The 7,124-nt window shown below is 43.1% G+C and overlaps 1 long non-coding RNA gene across 1 annotated transcript; it reads left to right on the top strand.

Annotated features, from left to right (window-relative positions):
* Positions 1 to 1,272: 1,272 nt before the first annotated feature.
* Positions 1,273 to 6,904, top strand: LOC139026991 (uncharacterized). Its single transcript, XR_011479010.1, has 3 exons — positions 1,273 to 1,382; positions 1,672 to 1,805; positions 6,559 to 6,904. It is a non-coding gene; the product is annotated as an uncharacterized lncRNA (long non-coding RNA).
* The last annotated feature ends 220 nt before the right edge of the window (positions 6,905 to 7,124 follow it).

The raw sequence follows: 7,124 nt of genomic DNA, 5'->3' as shown, positions 1-7,124 counted from the left end.
GGAACTGAGAAGTGGTCTGTGGTCACCACCTGCAGAACCACTCCTTTATTGGGGGTGTCTTGCTAATTGCCTATAATTTCCACCTTTTGTCTATTCCATTTGCACAACAGCATGTGAAATTTATTGTCAATCAGTGTTGCTTCCAAAGTGGACAGTTTGATTTCACAGAAGTGTGATTGACTTGGAGTTACATTGTGTTGTTTAAGTGTTCCCTTTATTTTTTTGAGCAGTGTATATATATATGCAGCCATATAGCTCAAAATTGACTTCCAAATAGGACATCTGACCATGTCCTGACTACGTCAGGAAGTGCCTTCAAAAACCAGCCGCTAGGGGTAACGGTGAGTGCTATTACCATCGAGTAGGCTTGGGTGTTGCTATGGAGTTCTGGGTAGAGGTGGTGGATAGGTGTCATCCCATGATTCCAGAGCCAAAGGTCTCATGTTCAATCCAGTTGTAGATAGCTTTTTTAATATATATTTTTTTTATTCTATCCTAAACCTTAACTCTTAACTTCAACATTTGGCATTTGGGGCAACTCAGAAATTTGACATTTGGAGAATTGGAACTACAGTATGCTGAGCAGGCGGAGCAACCCAGGATGTCAAAAACACTTTTACATTTGACATTTGCAGAAAAGTCCAAAACCGTCAAATTCTGAAGGGAGAATGAGAGCTTGTTGATATATGACCCTGAGAATTTCAGCCATAGAATTAGAAAGATTCCAAATCATTGTAATAGTAAGACTTCAATGGAAAGAGTCAGTGCAGGCTGACAATTTGCCATCATAAACATTTTGTAATGGGTTCATTTAAGACCAGTAAAGCTCATATTTAATTTAGAGTGATCAACACAATGTTTAGCATAGAGTTTCTGTAATACACATGATTTCCATTGTTCTCGTTGTGACATTCAAGGTGTGGGTTGATGGTCACTAGACTTGATGTTGAATGTTATGGATTGTTCTCATATCTGTTGARAGTGATTGACGCCAGACTGGAGGTCCCAGTAGAAGGACCGAGGACACACTGATTATTCATTGCATTGTTGTATTGTATTGATGACATTGTGGAACACTGTGTGATTCTATAGCAGCTGACAATGTCACCACCTTTCTGTTTTGACTTCCTACAAATGTAAATGCCTATTTATCGTAAACATCTCCTCACAAATATGACAGATTTTCAGAAAATGGTTTTGTCCAATTGTTTCCTACTCCTCCTGCTCTCTCAGTGCCGGTCCTCCCGAAGGCAGGTCAGTGGCCGCCTGCTTCTGAAAGATCCTGCCGCCACACAAGGGATGTGTCCGCGATGAGGACTGTCCTAAAGATGACAAATGCTGCGTCTTTCACTCTTACGCCTTGTGTGTCCCACCTGACTTCAGTAAGAACCTGACTGGTTTATTAACAGTGTTCAGAAGGCTGCCATGCGGTTTTCATGTGTTTATGGGGAAACATTGATGATGTGGCCAAATGTCTCCAAAACTAATTAGACACAAAAATATTAGGGATACTCTGCAATCTTTTCACAAATTCAAATTCCTGTTTATATAAACATCTCACACAAATATGACAGATTTTCAGAAAATGGTTCAGTCCAATTGTGTAATGTTCATGTCTCTTTTGGTAAGTTGGGTTCCCTGACATGTCTGGCTAAATGTGTTGTCCCAAAGCAAAGCCTGGAGTGTGCCCTCGTAGACGATGGGGCTGGGACGTGTGCGGAGTTATGTTCAATGACAGTGACTGCCCCAATGATGAAAAATGCTGCCACAATGGATGTGGGCATGACTGCATTGCACCACACCAGGTAGGATATGGTCCCGGGTGACAGTAACACCATCCATTGCATTCATTATTGCTGCAATTACTGGATGGCTGGATGTCCTTTGGGTGGTAGACCATTCTGATACACACAGGAAAATGTTCTGAGCATGAGAAACCCAACTGCTTTGCAGTTCTTGACACAGTCATCCGGTGTGCTTGGCACCTACTACAATAGCCCGTTCAAAGGTAGTTAAATCTTTTGGTCTTGCACGTTCACCCTCTGGACGGCACACACATACCCAATCCATGTGTCTATTTTCTCAAAGCTTAAAAATCCTTCTTTAACCTGTCTCCTTCCACTTCATCTTCACTCCCCTTCATCTACACTGAAGTGATTTAACAAGTTACATCAAGAAGGGATTATAGCTTTCAGCTGGATTCACCTGGTCAGTCTATGTTAATAAATAAAAAAAAGAAACCTTTATTTATCCAGGTAGGCCAGTTTGAGAACAAGTTTTCATTATAAAACTGCGACCTAGTCAAGAATAAAGCAGAGCAGTGTGACAAAAAACAACAACACAGTTACACATAAACAAACGTACAGTCAATAATAAAAAATCTATGTACAGTGCGTGCAAATGTAGAAGAGTAGGGAGGTAGGCAATAAATAGGCCATATAGAGAGAAATAATATCCAATTTAGCATTAACACTGGAGTGATAAATGTGCAGATGATAAATGTACAGATGATGATTGCAAGTACAGATCTGGGGTGCAAAAGAGCAAGTGGGTAAGTAATAATATGGGATGAGGTAGTTGGGTGCTATTTACAGATTGGCTGTGTACAGGTACAGTGATTGGTAAACTGCTCTGACAGCTGATGCTTAAAGTTAGAGAGGGAGATATAAGACTCCAGCTTCGGAGATTTTTGCAATTCGTTCCAGTCATTGGCAGCAGAGAAGTGAAGGAAAGCGCCAAAGAAAGTGTTGGCTTTGGGATAACCAGTAAATTATACCGCTGGAGCGTGTGCTACGGTGGTGTTGCTATGGTGACCAGTGAGCTGAGATAAGGCGGGCTTTACCTAGCAAAGACTTATAGATGACCTGGAGCCAGTGGGTTTGGTGACGAATATGTAGTGAGGGCCAGCCAATGAGAGCATACAGGTCGCAGTGGTGGGTAGTATATGGGGCTTGGTGACAAAATGGATGGCACTGTGATAGACTACATCCAGTTTGCTGAGTAGAGTGTTGGAGGCTATTTTGTAAATGACATCGCCCGAAGTCAGGGACGGGTAGGATAGTCAGTTTTACGATGGTATGTTTTGGCAGCATGAGTGAAGGGAGCTGTGTTGCGAAATAGTAAGCCGATTCTAGATTTAATTTGGGATTGGAGATGCTTGATGTAGTCTGGAAGGAGAGTTTACAGTCTAACCAGACACCTAAGTATTTGTAGTTGTCCACATATTCTAGGTCAGAACCGTCCAGAGTAGTGATGCTAGTGAGGGTGCTGGCAGCAATCGGTTTAAAGAGCATGCAGTTAGTTTTACTAGCATTTAAAAGCAGTTGGAGGCCATGGAAGGAGTGTGTATGGCGTTGAAGCTCGTTTGGAGGTTTGTTAGCACAGTGTCCAAAGTAGGTCCAGATGTATACAGATGTTGTCGTCTGCGTAGAGGTGGATGCCAGAGTCTGGACCAACAGGCCCTCCGATTTGACACACTGAACTCTATCTGAGAAGTAGTTGGTGAACCAGGCGAGGCAGTCATTTGAGAATCCAAGGCTATTGAGTCTGCAGATGAGAATTCGGTGATTGACAGTCGAAAGCCTTGGCCAGGTCAATGAAGACGGCTGCACAGTACTGTCTTTTATCAATGGCGCGTTATGATATCGTTTAGGACCTTGAGCTGGGCTGACGTGCACCCATGACCAGCTCGGAAACCAGATTGCATAGTGGAGAAGGTGTGTGGGATTCGAAATGGTCGGTGATCTGTTTGTTAACTGGCTTTCGAAATTTTAGAAAGGCAGGCAGGATGGATATAGGTCTATAACAGTTCGGGTCTAGAGTGTTCTCCCCTTTGAAGAGGGGATGACCGCGGCAGCTTTCCAATCTTTGGGGATCTCAGACAATACAGAAGAGAGGTTGAATAGGCTATAATAGGGGGTGCAACAATTCGGCGATCATTTTAGAAAGAGAGGGTCCAGAAAGTCTAGCCCAGCTGATTTGTAGGATCCAAATTTTGCATCTCTTTCAGAACATCAGCGGTCTGGATTGGTGAAGGAGAGACGAGGGGGGTTGGGCAAGTTGCTGCGGGGTGCTGAGAATGTTGGCGGGGGTAGGGGTAGCCAGGTGGAAAGCTTGGCCAGCCATAGAAAAATGCTTATTGAAATGATCGATTATCGTAGATTTATCGGTGGTGACAGTGTTTCCTATCCTCAGTGCAGAGGCAGCTGGGAGGAGGCGCTCTTATTCTCCATGGACTTTACAGTGTCCCAAAACTTTTTGGCTTTAGATTGCAACTCCTCCCCCTTTGGCAGTTCTATCTTGTCGGAAAATGTTATAGTTAGGGATGGAAATGTCAGGATTTTTGGTGGCCTTCCTAAGCCAGGATTCAGACATGGCTAGGACATCTGGGTTGACAGAGTGTGCTAAAGCKGTGAATAAAACAAACTTAGGGAGGAGGCGTCTAATGTTAACATGCCTGAAACCAAGGCTTTTACAGTTACAGAAGTCAACAAATGAGAGCGCCTGGGGAATYGGAGTGATGCTGGGGGCTGCAGGGCCTGGGTTAACCTCTACATCACCAGAGGAACAGAGGAGGAGTATGATAAGGGTACGGCTAAAGGCTATAAYAACTGGTCGTCTAGTGCGTTCGGAACAGAGAGTAAATGGAGCAGATTTCTGGGCAAGGAAGAGTATATTCAAGGCATAATGTACAGACAAGGGTATGGCAGGATGTGAGTACAGTGGAGGTAAAACCTAGCATTGAGTGACGATGASAGAGGTTTTGTCTCTAGAGGCACCATTTAAGCCAGGTGAAGTCACCGCATGAGTGGGGGGTGGAACAAAAGGGCTAGCTAAGGCATATTGAGCAGGGCTGGAGACTCTACAGTGAAATAAGACAATAATCACCAACCAAAACAGCAATAGACAAGGCATYTTGACATTAGGGAGAGGCATGTGTAGCCGAGTGATCATAGGGTCCAGTGAGTAGCTAGGCAAGCTGGAGACACAGCGATTCAGACAGCTAGCAGGCCGGGGCTGGCAGGCTAGCAGATGAGCCTCAGGGGGACATCGCAAAGGGAGAGCCTGTTGAAACCCCCTCGAACGGCTACGTCGGCAGACCAGTCGTGATGGATTGGRGGGGCTCCGTGTCAGCAGCAAAGGATCCAGGCCAATTGACAAAAGAGGTTTTGAAACCCAGGAATTGTCTGAGGGATCTCTTCGGCTAGCAGGGAGATGGGRCTAGCTCGAGGCTAGCTCCAGGCTAACTGGTGCTTGCTTCGTGACAGAGATGTTAGCCAGGAGTAGCCACTCMGGTAGCAGCTAGCTAGCTGCGATGATCCGGTGTAAAGGTTCAGAACTTGCGGTAGGAATCCGGAGAAAAAACAGTCCGATATGCTCTGGGTTGATATCACGCTGTGCAGACTGGCAGGAATTGAACAGGCTGAGGCTGGCTGATGCCCTAGTTAATGGTGATGACCACTAGCAGTGGCTAACTGACTACTAGCTAGTAGCTAGTTAGCTGGCTAGCTCCTGATGAGGGTTCCGGTTCTAAAGTATAAAAAATAGAAGATCCATACTACATTGGGTGAGAAGAGTATATTGAAATTGAGATAAAAAATATATACAAAATATATACGAAGAAAATGATATATACACTGGACGAGACAAGACAAGACAAAAGATGTCTGACTGCTACGCCATCTTGGATCATATATGCTCATTCTATGTCATGAAACGAGCAGGTGTTCATAATGTTTTGTACAGTCAGTGTATAACACGTTGTTGTTGATAAGGTGATACAAATGCATATCTAAGGGAAGGGGAATTTGGGAATATCAGGCTGAGACTTCAGAGGAGTAGCAACATACTTTATTACTGTACACAGAACATTAATTAAGCTGCCAATTTGTCAAGGGCCACCAACAGAATTCCAACTCATTGTAATATTAAGACCTCAATGGAAAGAATCAGTGTACGGATGATTTCCAGTGTTCTACTTGTGACACTCAAGGTGTGGGTTGATGGTCACTAGACTTGATGCTGAATGTTAGGGATTGTTCTCACATCTGTTGATAGAGATTGACGCCGGACTTGAGGTACAAGGGCCGAGGACACACTGATTATTCACTGTTATATTGTATTGATGACATTCTGTGAACACTGTGTGATTCTGTAGCAGCTGACAGCCTGTTTGTTTTGACTTCCTACAAGCCTCTAGAGCTGGTGTTTACAGAACATTTGGTGCTGTCTGATTAGAATGTAAAGGGCATGTCTCCAAGATGCCAGTTAGACATTTTCTCTGCTTCTGTGCTGGAAGTGTCTCCCTGTTGCAAATTGTAATAAACTGTGTCCTCCACCTCTTTGGAGGTCAAATTATCTTTTTTTTTTTTTTTTACAGCTTTTCTGCTACATATACATGCACATACATTGTACATATACATTTTATATGGATAGATTTATTATGGATAGATTTGATTGACTTTACCTGCGACTGCTTTTCTCGATTGTTAACCTGGAAATTCCTATTACACGTATGTTTCTACTGTATAACTGACCGCTTTTTCTCTGTTACCATAGTGAAGCCCGGTCGCTGTGTCCTGCCCAAGGGGACCTACATGTGTGCCGAGTACTGTTACAAAGATGGCCAGTGCCCGAGGAACAGAAGTGTTTCCGGATATGTTGATTCTACGCCTGCACTGAGCCATTGAAGCTTTATTGGAAATTCTTAATCATTATAAGAAATAAGTAGAAAATACAAATTATTACATGTACAATTATGGCTTTGAAAACGGATGATTTTATGCAATAATAAAAATGAAAAATGATCATAGCTTTTATGGAATCTGGACCAACTTCATGGACGGTATGTCAATTGACAAACTCATGTGGACTGCTGAATTTGAATAAAACAAGATTTTGAACACCTGTGCTTGGGTTTTTAGAGGTTTATTTGAGACTCATGTGGTGCTCATGTGAATATCCTTAATTTTCCGGCTTCAGACCAATGCTTTTTCTCACTTTAAACATAGTTTTTTGTTTTAATTTCCATGGTTTTTACACCGGAAGGTGATCATGCAACCTATTTATACAACATTATAATTAAGCAATAAGGCACAAGGAGGTGTGGTATATGGCCAATATTA

This window comes from Salvelinus sp. IW2-2015, unplaced genomic scaffold (assembly GCF_002910315.2).
Source record: "Salvelinus sp. IW2-2015 unplaced genomic scaffold, ASM291031v2 Un_scaffold6676, whole genome shotgun sequence".
In the NCBI taxonomy this organism is placed as follows: domain Eukaryota; kingdom Metazoa; phylum Chordata; class Actinopteri; order Salmoniformes; family Salmonidae; genus Salvelinus; species Salvelinus sp. IW2-2015.
Note: the sequence above shows the minus strand (reverse complement) of the source record. Positions and strands in the feature narration are given on the sequence as shown.